General features: G+C 26.7%; 1 protein-coding gene across 1 annotated transcript in view; it reads right to left on the reverse strand.

Moving 5' to 3' along the window:
• Window positions 1-22,402, reverse strand: part of LOC129972551 (UPF0489 protein C5orf22 homolog) — a 714,744-nt gene that overhangs the window by 686,708 nt on the left and 5,634 nt on the right. The window lies entirely within an intron of this gene.

Genomic DNA, 22,402 nt, shown 5'->3' on the forward strand with positions numbered 1-22,402 from the left:
ACACTCGAACTCTAATAGCCAACTTTTAGAATTCACATGTTGGGAACAAAAAAAAAAAAAAAAAGCGAATGGCGCGAAAAAAATATTCTTCGAAGGTCACTGGTAGCTGATACGATCAGTGTCGCATGCGCAGTGGCAATGACACCACGAAAATCGTTCCAGTAGGATTGTAAACAATTTATTATTTTTGCTCCTATGCAATATTTACGTGACTAGTTTTTGCCATGTCAGTTCTTGGCGAGGATTTTGTTTTTAATAGTATCTTTATGCTGGGGATTAATGAACTGCTGTTGAACTTGGCGAGAGAAAAAAGTAAGCTAACAAATAAATCGCTTTAAATGGATTGGCGACGAAAGTCTTTATCATGGCTGATGAATCTAGTCATTGTGATTTTTGCTCATATCTGAGAGAGTGAGTTTGTTGTTTCTTGCTATTCAAACAATATATATCTCCTGCGTCACACACACAGCAATGCTTCGTTAGGTTTCAGCAGAGTGCGTGGCTCGGATTACTAATGAATTCTCTTGTCAGACTCGCTTTCAGTGGCCACGATGAATATGCAAATCGAAAAAGAGGGGGAAAGTATTTTTAATTAGTTTTCTTAAAACATGTATCGTTATAGTTTTTCTGTCATTTTGCTATTCGGAGGCGTATCCAGAATTTTCTTCTGAAAATGTATTGAAAACAAAAGAAAAATGAACCCGTCACTTCTGACGACGGTTTCGACACAAAATAGAGTCAAAATCCTTGTCTGTGAAATGGGAAACCCGCCACCACTCTAGCTCCTACGAAAATCAGAAAGCTATTCTGAATGACACATTTGGCCGACGAGTGTCAAATGTCACAAGTTTCATATCAGAATGTGTCAAAATAATTACATATTAGTCACAAACAAGCAAATGAGAATAAGAAAGACTAATTTTTTAGAAATTAAATACGCTGTTATCTGGAATTAGCATAAATAATTAACATACAAGAGACATTTATGCCTTATACAAGGACGCCAAATGTAACACTTTCCACCAAGTGTCAATATAACAAGTTGTAACATCAAAATTTACATGTTAATTACAAGCAAGCAAATGGGTACAAAACATAGATAATACCCAACTCATTCTCTTTAAATTAAGTACACTGTTAATTGAAATTCAGCTAAAATTCTAAGCTGGGCTGAAATTACCATAATGATTTGCAGTTAAGGTAAAGACAAGGTAATCCGAGCACACCATAAGTAAAACTTCCGCCCACCAAATACCAAATCAGAAAGTATTCAAACATTTACCTATTAGCTATAAACAAGCAAACGGGTATGAAATAGAAATTCAGGGAACATTCCTAGAATTAAGTTTACTATTAACTGAAGTGAATAAGTTAGGAGACAAGGAAGAATGACACTTTATCCAAGTGCACCATGAGTAAAACTTTCGGCCAGCAAATGTCCCAAGTTGTCATAAAAGGATTTGAATATTAGTTACAAACAAGAAAATAAGTACAATATGCAGGTAACAGTCTTGAAATTAAGACGTTGTTAAAATAAAACAATATAACTATTAAATAAATAAGTTAAAATTTTGATTTATCCGAACACACCAAGCAATCCCATTCTTTTTCGCAAACATTTGTGGAAACGCATACTATGAATTTAATACGATTCATAATGCTATATTTGGTAAAACTAAAAAAACACGGTACAGATTTTTTTTTTAAATTAAATTTAATTTTTTTTATTTGTCAATCTCAGCCAAATTGTGGCAAACAGTAGAAAACTTACTAAATATTAATTGAAGACTATAGTTAGGTTGCCATATTTGACAGTTAAAAAATTACAGTTTAGCGATTGTACCGGCTTTTTTTTTTTTTTTTTTTTTTTTTTTTTAGTTTAGCCGTGTATTTAATATTACAAACTATCAGCAGGTCAGACAACAATTAAAGATTTTTTCAATTAAATATCTACCTATAAAATAAGAAATTTATAATTAATACTAAAGAATTTTTTCTCCTTATTTTCATGATAAATCTTTAATTTTAAAATTTTATTTTTCTTTTCAATATTATGCAATAATGTAGTACTAGAATTATATTAAAATTTTTTTAAATTATTTTTAAATAAATCTACATAAGAGTCACTCTAGTTAATTTTGTTTATAAAAATTTCGCTTATATGGCTTATTATTAATCCGTGCTTTATATCAATTCCTTGAAAAAGACGCATAAAAGGTGTTTTCCTTTAAATGATGTTTCTTCTGGTATTGATAAAGATTAAAAAAAAAAGTGCTAAGAATGGTTAATTCGCGGTGACGTAATTATCTAGTCATGTGATAAATTTCATTATATCAGTCATCTAGCACATTATCTTACAATTATTATGCCGTATCACGTTCTTTCTCTTGCAAGATGTACAATTAATTCCATGATTAAATTTCAAAAGCGCAAATGTGACATAGAAAAAAATAATTCATGTGATATCATTATCCAGTCACGTGATAAACGTCACCATACATGTCATCACATATTGTCTTACAAGCTGCTATCATATTACATTCTTTCTCCTGAAAGATGTACATTAGATTCCATGATTAAATTTGAATAGAACATTTGAAGTATATCGAACAATGAATTGTCTATTTCTTCTTAATTTCTACTAATTAACGAATATTACTAAAATTTACAAATATTTGTATCGTAAATTTAATTCTGAATCCAATTTTATTATCAAGTTTCTCCGCCAATTATAAATGGAAACATTTTTGTTTGATTTAACAAATATATAATTTCATGTGAATTCAGAAATGTTTAGGAAAGGTGGAAATTAATCTTGTTGACAAAAAGTAGATGAAACAGCTAATGCGAATTGTAAAACAATTCTATAAAGCAAGAAATTTTGTTTTGAATAGTTCATAAAATCATAAATAATGATGCTGCTGTAAATATTTTCTTAATGGTTTGCTGGTAAATCAATTCCAAACACGACTGAATACAAAGATGAAAGAAACCACATAAATAAAGTTTCTAGCAAAACGCAGGTTTAAATTCTAAATTAAATCAATCACAAAAACATATTAATTCCAGTCTACCGAACTTTTTTTGTTGAATTTGAAATGGATAAATTCGGATTTTTAGCAGCAAAGGCAGTCATCCTCTATATAGATTTTTTTTTTTATTAATGTAATTTCACGTGAGAGTTGCCATTTGCATTGAATAAAAAAAAATATTACACATACATTTAATATATTATTTATTCATATGTGAGTTCTGATTCTAACCGAAAATTATTTATTAAATATATGTATTGTGAATTTATTATGATTACAACCAAAAATAATTTTTTAATGTGGGAATCAATCAGATCAAAAATTGTATAGAAATCAATTCGTTTTCCTCGAATAACTTACTCAAATGTTATCACTGAAAAACATCAAAAGTATAAAAATCAAGTAACAACAGTGTTAAATGGTCAGGTAATTTCAGATACTTTAAATGAAATTTTATAGATTCCAATTGAAAACATTTGGTTGTACATCACACAGATAGAATAATTTCTTATCACTCCTGATAGGTGCAAAAATATATAAGCACCAACGTGAGTGGTCTCTCCAAAACGTTCTCGCATACATTCTAATAAATTTGTCATGTGCCAGAGAACGCGTTGCATGGCACTGGCTTACAATATTTACGGAATATTAACTTTTGACGTGAATTTAGTATTTTTAATGAATCTATCATGTCATCCTTGGCGAGTTTATTTGGCGTTTAATCCCTTGCATGGCACTGGCTTACAATATTTACGAAATATTAACTTTTGGCGTGAATTTAGCATTTATACTGAATCTATCATGTCATCCTTGGCGAGTTTATTTGGCGTTTAATCCCTTGCAAGCGGTTAATAGTATCCAAAATATCGAATTTGTGTTTTAGACACGTTTTTCTTAACCGATTGAAACAAAGATTTTACATAATACTGCACTTTTAGTCACAAAATCTCATATCAAATTTGATATATTTAAGTTATTGCGGTTTTTTTTTTTTTTTAATTATCGGGTTTATATGTTTATGGAAGTACAGATTAACAGACAATCAACATGTTGTTAAATTTGGCTCAAAATTTGGCAGGTGTTAGATGTTAAATCTGTGCATCGAATCTAATTCTCTTTGTTTTGTAGTTATTGTGTTAACTTATATTCCAAAAAGCCGAACTTCCACTTAGCGGATTTTACTCAAAATTTGACAGAAATCTGAAAACTTGATGTAAAAATCGTATACCAAATTTCAACCGTCTAACTCAAGACATTTTCGAGTTATTCTTGTCACAGACAGACAGACGGATATTTTCCAAAAATGTGTTTTTCGAACTTATGGAGGTCTAAAAGTGGAAATTCATCGAAATCTGGATTTCGAATTTCTTTGACGATTATTAACTTTTTCTATACTACGTATACTAGAAAGTAAAAAGGAAAACCAACCACTCCCCAAATTTATTTTCTTAATCATTCGTTCTTGCCTCGGTATTCACATATTTTTATGTCTAGACAAGAAAAATGAAAGCAACTTCACGCACAGATGTACAACAGCAGTTGCTTCAACCTATCATGTAAAAGTAACCACTTCGTGCCACAGATACATACGAGCATTGAAAAATAACCAGGCAATTGAACAATGGTATGATTGTTCACTTCTCAACTAATGAGAGCTGGCGGCTGATCTTTGAATAAGGTTAAAATCACAGGGATCATTCCGCCTTCATCCATCACTGAATTCTTAAAGCAAAACAGATGTTTTGGGCAGAAAAAGTTCGCGAAATAAATTAATTTAAAAGATGTGAAACAACAGTATGTTATAACTGTCCGCTTTTTTAATAACTAAGATATCTGCTAAAAGACAATATAAATTTAAGGTTTGCAGTTATATTTTTTCCTCAAATATAATATTTTAACGTGGCATTCTAAGGGGTGGAGAAGGAACAGAAAGGAAAACTAAAACGGAACAGAGCATGCGTGAAACGTCTTTTTCATGTTGGATAACTATATTTATTTTTAAAAACTCCAATACATTTTTTTTATTTTTTTTATTTATGAAAATGGAAAAGAATTTTCTTTTTTTACCCATTATTGAGTGAAATAATCCGAAGTTATTTATAAATATTTTTAATAAAATATAAATAATCTGAAGTTATTTATAAATATTTTTAATAATATATAAATAATCCGAAGTTATTTATAAAAATTTTAATAATATAAAAAAATCTGAAGTTATTTATAAATATTTTTAATAATATATAAATAGTTCGCAGTTATTTAAAATATTTTTTTTCTTGTGCTTATTTAATTGTTTTTCCCCATTTCAGAGATATTTTTATTTGAGGATTTCATATAAAGTTTGCCCACTTTGCCAAGAAAACATAGAAAGATATTAATACAAATAAAACTCTTCAAAGAATCGATGCACATAAGGGTAAAATGAATTTCTTTATGGTTAACTACTTTGAAATTGTTTTTGCGAAAGAAATCTTTAATTAAATATTCTAAATGTTTGAATGGTTTCTTTATAAAATTGTTTGAATTTTGTTTGTATGCCAATTTTTCTGGAAGTTACATTAATTTTTATATTTGCATTTGCATATTTTATATTTTTAGGTGCTGTTTTTCCAAATTCTAATCTTTGGTAGCATTTTCTTATGATAAACCTCATAAATTAAAATCTAATGCATATTTTTGGCTCTAATTTAGTATAATAATTTCTCAACATGTTTTGTAGTTTTTGAATAAGTAAAGTATTCATTTAGAAATATTATATGATTGTTTCATAATTTCACAATGTGAAAAAAAAAATAGATTTCATGTTATTTATAATTCCAAACCCAATATTTTAAAAAATGGGTAGAAATACGATTTTTTTTTTTTTTAATTCAGGAACTAGATAATATATTTCTTAAGCTATATGCAAAATTTTAAGCAAGTCATTTGATAAACCTCTAAACTAGAAGACTTTTGCTTTATAACTCTTTGTTCCAATTTATTTATTTTTTTATTTTTTATTTTGTCACTTAATTGATATATTTTGGTTTCATAGATCTTTGTTCAATTTTTTTAATGCAAAAATTTAAAAATATAATCGTTTTAGAGCTTTTTTCAAAAATTTTATCCCAAACGGTGTCGCATATCTGAAATATATCTACAGTTATTAATGAATCTACAAATAATTATACATATGTGTCTAGATCACAGCTTACTTCAGCTGCTTTGGAGATAGAAAGCTGCAAGTGGTAATTAACAATCGGAAATTACAATAATTAATCAATAATTATATTATACAGCCTTAATTGTGACTCAATTGCTATTTTTTATTTTTGTTGTAGTTGAAAAGCTACAAAATCTAAATTCTCATACTATTCTTTTGTTCTATTAGTCATAGTTAATAAAATATTTTTAACACCTTAACATTTTAAACAAAACAAAAAAGTTTTCAGTTTCCATATTTGAATTTAATCGAGTTCTGAAGCTCAAAATATCACTATGTTAGACCAATCAATGGCCATCTCGTAGAAACGGAGTCCGTTGATAGGGTAATCTTCGCTGAAGCCAAAATCATCCAAAGTACTGACATTCAAAACTTCATACCTCGGTCAATATTGATCGTAGAAAAGGGATTTTTTTTATTTAAAATCTTAGTGTGAAAATATTTTTATTTTATTAATATTTTTAGTATTTTAATTATTTTAGTATTAGTATTTTTTATTTTAATATGATTAATAGGACTGTGGAACACAAGTGAAATTTAACTTCATAATTATTCCAGCATTATACTTATTAACTTAAACACAAAATATAATTCTTTAGGTCATTTTAAGCCTTTTTTCTAATTGGATTTATACGCATATCTCAAAGATTTAGAAATTACATACAGCGCTCCAATTAGAATAGACATCACACAAAAGTGTCCTCAAGGGCAGATTAAGCTCTCTATAAAATTAATTTTAAATAAAACACAATGGCAGCCGCTTCATGTGATTCCGATTAACGTTATCATTTTCTTTCTATTATTATAATTCTCAGGATCCAAACCGCCGTATACAAATGTACAAAAATATACGTTTAGCATAATCTCTACATCACTTAAAGTTATCAGTTTTGAAATAAAGAACTGACCGATCATTTAAAATCAACGTTAACGACTGACTTTTATTATCTACGACTAAATTATGAAGGAAAAAAAATTAAAACGCTTTAAATGCTAAAGACAAAACTGAGATTCTTAATAAGTGTGAAAATTTACCTAAAGTGAGTCAATGAGACGTTAGGGTTCCAGCTGAATATTCCTTCTTAGTAAAATTCTGAAAAATCAGAAGCATTTGGTAAGCAAGACGTTGGTGATTCCGACGGAGAAGAAAGTGGTTATAAACTATCCTCCAACGAAAGTCACAATGAGTCGAGCACTTGATATTTTGAAACGAGGTATACAGCATATTTCGATTAATTTTAAAATACAATGCAAGTACAAACAGTAAGTAAGTGTACAATAAAGAAGTGAACAATAATTAAAAGGTAAATAATGCACGTACCAACAATAAGTTTCAGAATAACTGTTTGTCGATAAACAACAATGAATGAATTTCTTTTTAATTGTTATATTTTAAATGAATTATATATAGTAAATGGTTTGTTTGTTTTTCATTTCCCGTAATGTGATAAAAATATAGTTGATATTACCGAATTTGTTATTGTTATCAGTCGGTTAATTTTATTAAAATTCATAAACCCCAAATTAATTACATTAAGCAGCAGATATTGCAATAAAAAAAAAGAAAAAACTTTTTTTAACAATCTAATATAGGAGCGAATGTTTTCTTTTTAGTTGCAAAGCAATGCTTTTTTTTTATTATAAAACATATGAAATTGTATAATAAGTTGTTTCATAAATTTCGCTTTTTTATGTAATAAAGATCGAAATCCGGCAGATGTTGATATTCTCCGCTGAATGTTAATATTCACATTCTCGCATTTGACATTAGCAGGACAACAATGTCGATATTCAAGGAAATTCTCTAATTCTCCTCTTTTACAGTACTGTATATTTCAATTTTATTTGATATAATAAAACAACTGCACAGTTTATAATTATATTAATCATGGTATTTATTTATTTATTTTTAGGGATACGGAACAAATCTATAAAAAATGTAATTTGCTGCCAAATGAAGTCGCCAACTAACTTGGCGAAATCCTAACATCTTATGTATAATGTAGCTCGGCGATCTTAGCATAATCTGAAAATCAAAAAGTAAACTAGAGTGCCGTAATAATAAACAAGTACCTTAATTATTATAGACATTAATAAATTAATTATCAGTTATAATAACCATTCTAATGTACAAAAAGTATACATCATTTATATTTAAGCTTGGACTAAAATATTTTTTCATCTTTTTCTCACAAGTTCAATTATTTTTCATTTCATTATACTGATATATTTATTTATTTACATTTTTATTCTATTGAATACATTCCTTATTTACATTACAAACAAATCTCTTTTCAGGTACTAATAAATGATCCATTACAGGCAGTTTCTTAAATTAGTTTTATAAATAATTTCAAATCAATTAACACGTAATTATATTGATCTTTTTATCGATTCTGCTTTCATATTAAACTTTTGATTTCAGGAGAAATCGCAGGCATTATTCAAAAATGTGCATGAGAATAAGAATCAGAACATCAAGAGGCTTCAAAAATTGTATGTGTTCAAAATAAATCAGAATCCGAAAATCCAAACACTTATCCCAAGGAAAGTTAAATAGTAAGAATAGTTCAAACAGATTTAATTAATGTTAAAAAATTCTACTACTATTGAAGCACGCACATGGCAGTTATAAAAAATGGTTAAGAGAATAAGACAAAGAATCTTTTAATGCAAATGAACAATCATATTTTCCCCCGTGAGATTAAAAATTACTTTGACTTATGAATCACGATGGTAAATCTTGATGAAAACATAGCAAAGTCTTAAATAAAACAACAAAAAAAATGCATTTAAGTTCTCGAGTTCATTAATTTTATTTTCGTTCTTATTTTTCGTAAACTACATTTTTGTATTTCATTTTATCATATTGTTCAAAAAAATTCTACAGGAAATTCGAATTTCTAGACCGAAACATCGTAACAAGATGATGTTTTAGAGCTAATTTCTTCATATTTTTAATATTTACTCTTACTTATATGGCAACAATAAAGCGTGTGTTGTAACTATATTATACACACAAATAATATAGTTACAACACACACGAGTATAATTCAAATAATTAAAACTTAAAAATATTGATGTAAACTCTACATTCTTTAATAATTAAAATCATTTTTAAAAATCAATAAAATTAGAAAAATTGCAAAAATAACAAAACTTTCATCATTAATGAACTTACTTTTTAAAAATATTTTTAAAATTTTAAAAAAGGTGCGAGAATTGTTTTTATGTGATTACGTGTTTCGAAGTTACTGAGGGGGCGGGGGAGTTACAATTTCGAATAATTTTCAATTAAAAAATCTAAATCAAGTTTTGAAAACATTTCCCTAACTAGCAATTACTACTCAAGAGGTAAATATTTTCCAAGCTCGGCAAGTTCAACATGTCTTTGAATTATTTTTTCAGCTTACATGTCACAATTTACAAACAGTATGACAGCCCTACAATATTACCATTTTACATAATAGCTCGTCCTGTGAAAAAAAAATTATTTAAAAATCTTACACATTTCCATAACCATACACACTGAGCAAAATTTGATGAAAAAGATGAGCAAAGATTTAAATAAATATATCATAGTTAGATTACAAAATAGATTTATCATATCTCCATGCCTTAAGGGGACAGTGGACTTTGAAATATATAAAATGGATAGAAATATTTTATTTGCATCGCTTCCTCACCAAAATATATGCTCATACTGAACTAAAATAGTTTTATAAGATATATTTTTCAATAAAATGAATATTTCAAAGGCCCTGGGAAAAAAAGTGCATCTTAATGACTTTTCTCAAAATGATATTTTAATTAGATTGAAATATCTTTGAAATGTTCCAGGTGTCTTAATTTGTGAAGAAATTAAATAGAATTGATAATAAAGATTTCAGTTAAGCATTAAAAGAAAATGAGGTGTGCATTTTATATTTCGAGTTTTTTAGATATTTAAAAGTTAATTTTAGTTCTGAAAAACAATAAAATTCTTATGAAAATTAATTAAGTGTGCATACAAGCACTTCTAAAAAATTGTCATTCAATTGGGATTATAAAGTCATACACAATTTTATTCCAAATCCATTTATATTGGTTAATAAAGAAAAAATAATAGGACAAAAAATTACAAATTAAGTCGTCTGGAATATTTTAAAATTTTTAAAAATCACAAATCCTTTAATTTTTTAAAAAATAATATTTTGTTTTAAAAGGTTTTTTTTTAAAGAAATTTGATATATTTACTTTTTAATACATATACATAAAAAAGATCACAACTCTAAGTGAATAATTCGCAAATATGTCCAATAGAGTCTACCATCTCCTTAAAAGGGAAGACAGAAAAATATATGTATTTGGTGCTTTTTAATTGATTATTTAATTCGTTATTATGAAAGACAAAGAAACATGTAAATGATGGGGAGCAACACAAAACAAATTATATAAACAATGTGCAAATAGCAACTGGACAATAGAATCGTCAACGATTAATCAACACAGAGATATCACTTATCTTTGCTGATTTCGAAATTCAAGTGAAAGCAGTCTTTTAATTACTTCCTCAATTTTCAATTTTCAAAAAGCAAAATATGACCTTTGGACTGTGATATGAATCAATCGACAGGCAATTAATTGTTCTTATCAGAAAAGATTCTCTTTTTATGAGTGAAAATTTATGAATAACTACTTGACAAATTTCTGTAGAAAAAAAAAAAGAAAATTGAAAGATTTTATATAATTATGATGATGATGATGATGATCGATCTTAAAATTGTTCTAAAATTTAATATATGAAACTTTACTATATATAAATATTAAAAAAGAATTCATATTCTGATTGAATATTTATTGCAATTATTCAACCATAATTATTCAAATTTGAAATTTAATAAATAATAAATGGCAATTCAATTAAATAATTAAATCTAAACAATCTAAATAATTAAATGGCAATTCAATTAAATAATTAAATCTAAACAATCTAAATAATTAAATGGCAAATCAATTAACAAATCAAAAAAGTTCTTTACCGCCTTATATTGAATAATTGAAAGGGTAGTTTTTTTTTTAATTACATTCAGATAGACAAGACATTCTAGAGGAAATAAAAATAAGAAGAAAAAAAAAGATTTTATTTAATAAATTCAACATCAATGTACTTGCTTTAGTTTTAGAAAATTTATCATTACCAATTTAAAATATTTACTCTTCTGTTCCGACATTAATTTCGCTGGCATAATGGAATGTTTTAAAATAAAGCATTCCATTATACTAGCGAAACGTTTATTAATGTGTTTCTGATATCTACCAAACGATATTTATCTATCATATATAAAGATAGATAAATATCGTTTGGTATATATCAGTTTTGGAAATCTGCCTCGTTCTCCTAAAAATCAAGAAAAGATTATAAAGTTTAAAAGAAATGGAATATATGTTTCGACAAAAGATTTTCATAATAATAATAATAATTATAATAATAAAAGGAAGCTCCATCGTATGCCAGATATTATAATTTAACCACTTTTATATTGGAAGTAAAAATAGCTAAATGTAACCCTTTTAGAAATACCAAAAATTAAAATCTAGACATTTCAATTTAAAGCATTTACAAATTGTCTGCACAGAAATAACATAATCGTTTAAAGTTTCAAAAAGTTCACAAAAATATAAAAAGCAAAACTGATGATTTGCCAAATCTCTTTCCAATAGTAAAAAACTCAATTTCAATATGAACCCTTTCAATAATCGCACAATTTATAATAAACTAAAAAGTAGACTCCTACTGCCATCTAGTTTATAAAAATGGCACAAGCATGCCAAATAAAGCAAAAGCGGTGTAAATCATTTCAAATTTCTAAAATATCTTCAGCTGCCATCTAGTGTTTAAAATAAGAAGTTATGAAAAATCAGCAATTTGAATCGATTTAAAACTACTGATAAAGGAATTTATTTAAAAAATATAATAAGTAAAGACTATTACCAATTAGTAAAAATGCAATATAAGAAATAATTAATAATTTTTCGAAAAATATTTTATAAATTTTAAAACGAAATTTAATGTAAATTATAATTTTTTGGAAGGAACTGTCATTAATTACTATTAAAACTTGAGAAAATAATTTTAAAAAAACTAACGTGGACAAAATATAATACTTTAAAACTTAAGTTTGGCATCATTTAATATACTATTCACGCATTCATGATTCTTCCTTCGAGATTCTTGATTTTGACTCTTATCCTATTATTTCACGATAAGATATTTATTATATACTAGATAGAACATTAGAACAAGTTCCAAATTTCTATTTAAGCAATATTTAAAATTTCCATCTTTTGAATTTGAAAAAAAATAATATTCAATGTAAAACGCGATTAGAGTATTAAATAAATTCATACTACATTAAGATGTCGATTTTCTTTGCAAAAAATAATATATACTTTTTTTTTTTTTTAATTCAGTAGTCCTAATTTCTGAACAGTCTTCAAAAAAAAAAAAAAAGTTTGAACTTCGTTTCTAAGCTTATTCTATGGAAGTAACGTTGATTTTTATATTTGCTTAACCCTTTAAAGGGCCATTTTTTTTTCTAGTCGTATTATGTTAAAATATTTTTAGGCTTGAAATTAGAATAAGGAAAGGTATTCATTTAGCTTATTAGATAAATTTAATTTGGTTAATTAATAATTGAGTGACAAATCAAGACATAATTTTGATTAATATAAAGAACTAAAGTATTTAAATTTCTGTCTTTCTAAAAAAATTTGTCAGACCTTATGCAAACCTACAAAATTTCATACAAAGATTGATAAATTTGGTGGGAAGCATACTTCCCACGGCACTAGAAAGGGTTAACATATGTTTTAATATATTCCTCATCATATTCTTCATCTTTAAATGCTATTTTTTCAAATTTTTAATGCCAGGAAAATTATCTCGCAAATTAAAATCTAATACATACCGTTTCTTCAAATTTGGTACAAAAATTTCTCAATATGTTCTCAGTAACTGAAACTACAGAATAAAAAATCTGCCCACTTAAACGTATTTTATAACTGCCTTAATGTGTCAAAATACGGGAAAAAAAAATTGAACATTTCATGTTATTTATCAGTCGAACTCAGATTTTTCAAGATTGGGTAAAAAAATAGTTCCTTTTTAGTTAAAGAACTAAGAAATATATATCAAAATCTTGTGTAAGATTTTGAGCAAATCATCTAAGAAAGTTTCAAACTAGAAAGTTTTTCTTTTCTTTATATCTCTTTTTAGCTAGCCCCCCCCCCCCCCACACACACATACACATTTTTTTTTTTTTCGCCCTTACTTTTTACTTTTAACTGGCTTATTTTAGTTTCATTGACGTTTATTCAATTTATTTTATGAAGAACCAGAGATTAATCATCAAAAAAAAAAATTCTCCATAGATGACAACAGATTTAGTAAAAAGGCTAAATTCACGTCAGAAGTTAATTTTTCTCAAATATTGTACACCTTTGCCATGCAAGCTGCTCTCTGGCATGACAAGTTAGAGAGCATGCGAGAAAGTTTTGGGAGACCACTCAAACTGGTTAATTAAAATTGTATACAGTGAAAATTGCCATTTTTCTCAATAACAGCTTTTAGATATCAGAATTTTAGACGAATTAGTTATAATGCTGACTGCATATAAGCAACACTACAGAGTAAGAGGGCAGAGTGTGTTATCTTCTGCTTTACTGAGATTCTAAGATTCTTGAGATTTCTAAGAATTATGCTTCATACGGTTGACACTATCAATAAAAAAATCAAGTTAGATGGGAAATCTGTTAGAGAATTCCAGGCTATAAGAAAAGCAAATTTATTCCAAAAAGAAAAGAAGACATTCTTCGTATGGTTGGATACAAGGAACCAGTTATGCAGAATAGACGAAAAAAAGTGTAACAATTATCCTATCGGCCATAATCGATCATCATCAACATTCAAGGCTTGGAGAATTCTCTTATCTTTCGATCGGAGTGAATTTCGTGTGCTCTGATCAAATTCCCGCCAAAAACAAGAGAAGAGTTTCGAATGTTACCCACCAAAAGTACGTTTTGGAACAATAAAACCAATGCCAATCGATCTTGCATAATTAGACTTTCAACTATGGGATATCTTAAGCCATCCATCACAGTCTAGCAGAATTAAACAATGATCATCAGATTTAAGCAATTATCAAAAGAATATTTTCAGTGTTAATACCTTAACAATGTTGCCTGCAGATTCATTTTATTGTAAGAGGTTATAAGAAAAGAACAATGATATAATTACCTTCTTTTAATAACAAAACAAATTTGCTTTTGAAAAACCACTTGATATATTTTTTAATTTGTTGTGAAAAAATTTTTCCCATTCATTATTTTATCTTAGTATATAACTAATTAACAGATTATTAAATTTACAAAGCCACAGCTGTTAAAGGCACAAAAAGCAATCTCAAATAAAAAAAGCTTTCGGAATCAAAAATTCCATACCCCCCCCCCAAAAAAAAACTATTTTGGTAAGTATATCTTTTACTTGTCCTTTTTGTCGATTATCGTTGCACAATTAATTGGTTTCAAAAACTCATCTGAAATAACGAACACACCTTATTCAAACATCTCCAGGTGAGTTTCAACTCTCCTCAAATGGCTAATTTCAAATTCTGCAGTTTTATGTATATCTTGCCTAACGTTCACTCAATTTTTCAAACTGTTTTCACTACACACAGTTGCCGAGTTCACAGAATTTTTCGACATTCATCAGATGTTTCTCCCATTCTTACGGATATCATCCACTTCATTGTCAAAACACTACAAATGCACAGATACACAGATTCACAAATATACACAAAATGCTATGATACTTCAATTAGTTCATGGGGAAAAAAAAAGAAAGAAAAACTCGCAAACAAAATTTTTCCGTGTAAGAACAGAAAACAACCGACTTACTCTGAAAAGTTCCAGCACTGCTATTTTGATACAGCATATAAATACACAAAGTGCAAAGTTTGTATTAGTAGAAAGAAAGTATTAGTTTCATGATACTGCTTGTGCATTCATTAAACTAACTAATAAACTGTAAGCAAACTTCGATTTCTTTTTAAAGACATAATCTTTTCTTTTTCCGGATAAACTTTCCAGATATTTGATCATCCAAATCAAATCTGGTTCTAATAATCAGTATAATTAGAATTAAAAGTTAGTTAAATTTCATTAAGTTTAAATATCACAAATCAAGTACTAGATGGCATACTAGATTTCAAATTAATTCTTGAGGAGGTAAAATTGAGCAATAGCAGATTTTGTAAAACAGTAGACAATTTATTCTGTCTAGAAAAATACAAAAAGTCCAGTCAGTTCTGATACAGACAGCAAACAGAAAAGCTGGGAATTCCTCAGATCAATTTAATTAACTTCAATTCATCATCAATCAATTTTATAATTTATATATAGTATTATCATCGCAATTTCTCACTTCTTTTCATACGCCTACAAATATGCCAGAAAGTGGAGTAGTCAAATGGCTCGCCATCTGCTTGCAAGCAGTGATTCGTGTGTGAACGATTTTTTATAGTTCGCTTCGAATGATTCTCTAACAAAATTTCATTAGTTCTTCAACAAACTCGACGATGGAGTAGTTTAAGTGTGGATATGTTCACTTGTTTGTTGTTTTCCGCAGACTTCCAACGAAAAAAACCTGCACACTTAAAAAAAAAAAAAAAATGACCGTTATCTCTTCACATCCATTAAGTACTGCTGAAAATAACAGAGACCCGCGCTAGGTTTGACGTGATAATTTCTCCAAGCGGTTCGCGTACGTATTGCGAAACATTCTGTTTACAAACATATAAGTGCCTTTATGACATTCCTTCTTATTACCTCAAATATAAATCTCAAAATAAAACAAAATTTTAGATTGTACTTTTGCTTACAGTAAGAACAATAAAAAACATATTGTGTAATTTTCACACTATGTACAAAAAATATACTTAAACAGATGGAATTTTTTTTTATTTCAAATACAATTTTTATAATCTGTTTTGAACAAAAATAATACCAAAAAATATATCTACCTTCAGGTTCATTCGATTTAGAATTCATCTTTTGGAATGGAACTCGATCAAAGACAAGATGGGCCAATATTATTTCGCATCGGGTAGCTTTATCAAAATATGTAATAAATCATCTTCCTTTTTTCCCCTTTTTCTTTCATAGAATGAAACTCTTTTCTTCATAAATAACATCTCAGTGGTCATTGAAAATAATGGCCAAGAGGAAGACAGATATTATATCATTATTATCCAAGCCATTTTTTTTTTTTCAGTTCTTCCCGCTGAATGACTTAGGAAGACATAATTGTGGTCAAATCTTTGATTTGACATGATTGTGATGAATATTTTCACCAATTGGTCTCTGTTAGATCCATGATCAAGTTTTATAAATATGAACGTATCAAAAAAATTTACATTCTGAACTAACAAATGCCAATTTTTTTAATTTTTTTTTACAAAACTTTTTATAGAGTGATTAATTAGTCACAGTGGATAAGTAAAATAAGAAATGCATTTTTCAATAAATTCAATGACGAATTTAAACATTTTGCGACCCTAAATAGTGCATATTATGAGATGCATTTCATATACCGCTCAATTAATAATAAAATCTCACATTTCAACAAAGTTTCATCTTAATCAACAGGTTAATATTTTATTTTAGCAGCTGCGAGAAACTGCATTTGTTTTTAATCATTTATTAGAGCTCTTAACAATGTGGCGTCCACATTTCTATAAAATATTATTTCAATAAATATTATTTCTACAAAATATTATTTCAGACAATATTATTTCTTGGTGTTTATAAATACTGAAATAAATAAATGAAAACATTAAAGGCAGGATACATATCAATTGTATTTGGAAAAGTGTTAACATTATCCTAATATTTTATATATTTTATAGAATTCGTATTTTTTACAATTTTATTTAATAACATTAAGACCAATATCATCTTATTTATATCATAGGTTTCGCTTGTGGATACAAGGTAATTGCCTGTTTTGCTTTGAAAAAAAGAAAACCGCCACTGAACAAATTAGTCACCAATAAATTTAAAGTTGTTATTGTGACAGAACAATTGAATAATATCGTGGTAAAAAAGTTAAACAGTCATGATAATAAAGCTTTTGTTAAGAAAATAATTTCTTCATTGAAATTTGCAACTGTATAAAGATTGTCGAAATTTAATTTTCTTTTTGAGCAATATTTATGAGCTGTTAATGATATAATCACAATTAATTAATAAAATTAAAAGCGTTTATTCCTTGATACTAATTGCATTGTGTAATATCCTCCACATCTTTTCTAAACTAGCAAAAATACAAATCTTAAATGTTAAAGATTTAATGAAAGTGAACAGATATTTTCAATTACATTTCTCTTTTTCCTCCTACTTTTTTTTTGCATTTCTATTAACATATTTATAACCGCATGACGCGGCTGCTCTGACTTATTAATAATTCTTTAATAAATACATATTTATTATCTAATTAAATAGCTCCTTCTTTCTAATAATAAAGACAGCAAAAAAAAAAAAAAAAAACGAATCATGGGAGTGAATGTGTTAAAGTTAATTTAGTGTTGTTTTTTTTCTCACCCCAAGTTTTAATTTAGATTCAACACGATCTAAGTAAAAAAAGTGAGTAAAATTAAATCTAGTATAATTCTAACCAATAAAGGATTTGTTAACAGTTATACAGAGTTAAGGCACATTATTACTCATTCTTGCATAGAAATATCCATTAATGCAATTTTATCAAAGAGCAAACAGTTATCAAATTACAATTATTGTCATTCTTCCATAAACAGTTTTGAGTGAATAATTAGAATATGTGTAAATCTAATCTAAATCAGAGTAAATTTTGCAAAACAGTTGTTTATTGCGATAAAAATAGAACAAATTCCATTACGTTTGGACGTCAGTTCACAGGTAGTTTGCAAATTCCTTTTGGTAACAGACTAAAGACACTTTCATTGAACTTATTTCATGATTGCAAAATTGAAATTTTGAAATCGAATTTTTACCCACTAATTGTTATAATAGAGCTTTGAAATTTTGTACACTTGTTGCAGCATTTTAACACTTTCAGGACTTAATTACAAATTGTCTAATTTAGTTAAATTCTCAATCAATAAGAATGGTACCAGCTGCTAGTGAAGTTATGAAAAATGATTTCAAATTTACATAATATTTATAACAATCAAATCAAAATCAAAAATAAATAATTTCTACATTTCAGTGAAAAAATTAAAAGTGTATTTTTTATTATTTCTAATAAATTTATTTCCATTTTCTTCATGTGGCTATCATTCCTGCAATAAAACACCCCAGGCATTTTCAATATGCACACAAAATGTATATTTTTTCGAAATTTATTAAAACTGACCATGACAACTTTTAACAATCAGCTAGTTTGCAAGAAATATTGGTTGTGTTTATTTTCCTTTAAATCTTATGTATAAAACTTGATGATCCTGTTTTCCTTAGTAAAGTTAATGTTGAGATTAAATAAAACACAAAGCAACAAAAAAAATTAAACTCATGTTATTTTAATAGTTTTGAACATGTTCAAGTTTATATAAACCTTCCAAATGGAATCCAGTCCCCTCACAACAAAAATGTATCTATATGTGTCTTAAAACTTAAATATATGGTTAATCTATTTCAAACTGGGCATTGTCTTCTGTGGTAACATAATTAATTTCACATTTGAAATTTTCATACAAACTATGCAAATAATATGCAGTATTTTATCTTTCTTAGTTTTCAATAATGGAAGAAAATTATGCACTTAAATATTTGATAAAATGATGAAAACGGATTGAATATTATTGCAATAATGAAATCTATTAAACATACATTCTATTATACATACATTTCTACATTATGAAAAAAAAAATTAACGAAATAAAAGTTTCAGGATAATTTTGCACGATAACAAAAATGATAAATAAAAAGATACTTTTTAAAATTTTAAATTACTACAAAAATCAGTTTTGCACTGTAATATTATTTAGTATTAAGGCAGAAAATGCAAAAATCTCAATTTTTAATTTCTTTGAATTAAAATTTCCAAAAAAATTGTTCCAAAGTGCACATTCCCACTCTCTAATGAATAACTGTACCAAATTTGGTGTAGAGCATTAGCATACACACACAAATACATTCTCCTTTATTAGTAGTAAAAATTCTCATATTTTGTAGCTGTGTTTCATAAAGTTGCTTAACTTCTGGAGTTTTTGATTTTTCAAAAATAACTGTTAAATTCAGTTCATTTCCTCCTCCCCTTAAAAAAAATGCAAAGTTAAATCCCAATAATCAATAAATTATATATTTCTTCACTAACAACTAGATTTCATTTAAGAAAACAATTCATTCTCTATTCACATATTTAGAGTAAAATTCATTTTTCATTCACAAATTATTCTTCATTCGCATATTGAGAGTAGAATTCAATCATCATTTACATATGAAGAGCAGAATTTGAAATATATAGATTACTAGGTGGACAAACAGAACTGCTAGTATAAAATGAATTGTTCAAAGAATGTGTGAAATTTTGATAAGTTGCACAGTCAGTCAATAAATTATCACTCAAATCTACAATATTTCAAAAAGTGTGCAAATAAAATCAAAGTGAGAAAAAATATATAACAGAAAAAAAAATGCTGATGGAAATTAAAAATTTTTTGACATTTTACATAAGATTAAAAAGTAGTGATGATAATGAAGATAAATTTCAGGTAGAAAAAAAATCGCTGTCGAAATTTAGTGACTTTGTTTCCCTCTTTTAAGTGTAGAATTCTACATCTAATCAAATAAATGATACAATACCTTTTAAGAAAAATTTATTTTATTCAATACCAAATATTTAAATAATAATTATGGCTTGATAATAAATTGATTAATAGATGTGTTAAATACAAATTCAATAAAATTAGACAAATAAAAATCATAGAGAAAAGTTTATTCTGAAACCTTATACAAGTTGCATTTGTTTTATTTATTTGTTTGTTCGTTTTTTAATTATTTTAGCCAAATTCAAAACATTTTTTTAAATATTATAAGTAAATTCATATATGAAATTTATCACAAAAATAATTTTGAAATAATTGATTATAATTTAGAAACAGAGCTTTTAAGTTGTTTTATACATAATTTTTAAGTAAAACAGCCAAGCACCAAAAAAAAGTTCCAATTTACTAATTTTTATATACTCATGATATTTAATTACTATACACATGTTATTACAAGGAAAATTAAAATCATAGATAGATTGTTATATTGTGTAATTAAAATAAATATTTTTCCCAATAAATATTCTACATTTTTAACAGGAATGATTCATTTTCAGGCACTGTTTGGAAAAATATTAATAGAAACACTTATATAAGTTTAATCATATTGCAGGAATATCCATGTATATGGGTATGTTAATTTCAATCACTACTGAGGTAGTGAAAAAAAATTCAAAAAATTTGATTGAATATATAAAAGCAGGAAGGAATTGCTATTGTTACAAACCAAAAGCAAAAACCTTGAAACCTTCAGTTTATTCTTCTTATTAATGTAGGAATACTAATAAAATTTACAAGAAGCTATCTTAAAAGAGTACAAACTATAGATAATGTTGAAGCCATACACACAAAATGACACGAATCATGAAGAAATATCCAAAGCAGAAAGAGGGTGTTGGAAATATAATCACAGCTTTTATGCTCACAAAACATTTGTGTTTGAAACATTTCTATTTGAAAATTATTCAAAACACAGTGTTGAAGTGAAGTCACAGTTTCCAGAGTGAAGCATGTTATAACATGTAATTTAAAGCAATGTCATTGATTTTAATAAAAATAGCAAATATTATTTTTAAGATTATTTCATGAATTAATTAGGTGAAAGGTAATGATTGTTAGATGCTAAAATAACTAGGAGTCACTTAACCCATAACATATGTCCTTAATCATTTAAAAAATACTTGTATGAATTCATATTTCAGTCACTATTTACAACAGCTGAAATATATACACTTAAAATAAAACCTTTCATGAATTTATATTTTCAACACAAAAAGCTTCTTACTGTAGGAAAAAAAGAATTTCAGAATTAATACTTGCTTTATAGTATAAATGATTATATAGTATGAATTTTAAAAATAAATACAAATCTGTAATCTTAATAGTAAATATAAGTTATATTTTTATGGATGATGGATTTTTATGGATCTTGGATCTGTTAGTCACTGAAAAGCAAATATACATGCCGGATCGTCAAAGTTAAAGTATAATTGTATGGAGCATGTTCAACAATCAAAAACTTAAAGGAAAGGTTAGTTAAAATATGTAACACATTGTTTAAACTTTTTATATTGACAATTGCTTAACAGATCAACAATAGATGAAATGTTAAAATTCAGAAAAATATAAACTTTTTATTGTAAACTTTTCAACAACATAGATACAGTTTTTAATTTATTTTAATGATAATTTCAGATTTGTTTCAGTTACTCTAATAATAATAGTTGATGACATTTCATCAGGTGAATGAAATGGCAGTCATACTACTTAGAAAAGCGTTATCAGGGAAAAAAGGTAAAAAGACTGTAAAGCTGAAGAAATCTAATCAAATTTATTATTTATCAATGACAAATCAAGACTGGATGAACCACAAACAATTTCATGTGAAGTTAAATAAAAGACACATTTATAAAGAAAATAAATATTATAATAAATAAAAGGTTCATTTCAAGGCAATGAAATTCTTCAAAAATAAATATTGAAAATTACTTCAAAGTTTAAGGTAGGTGTTGTTAAGTAAATGAATTTGCATTAAATATATTAATTTCAAGTATTTTTATAATAAAAATAAATTAGCTGCAGATATTTAATTGAAGATGATCTAATATTAATAAGATAAAAAAAGACTAATATAAAAAAAAGTTCACATAAATTACAAATTATAAAAAGATTTATTATGTTTCTAGGAAATTTCTTAAACATTTGATTGCAAATAATCTTATAATTTAATTTTAATTGTAAGGTGTTTAATTGTTGTTTCATAAGAAAAACAGACTTTTTAACATAAGCTTTTATTAATAACTTTTTTTTATCAAAACAGTAGAAAA

The sequence above is a fragment of the Argiope bruennichi genome, chromosome 6, assembly GCF_947563725.1.
Source record: "Argiope bruennichi chromosome 6, qqArgBrue1.1, whole genome shotgun sequence".
NCBI classification, from domain to species: Eukaryota; Metazoa; Arthropoda; class Arachnida; order Araneae; family Araneidae; genus Argiope; species Argiope bruennichi.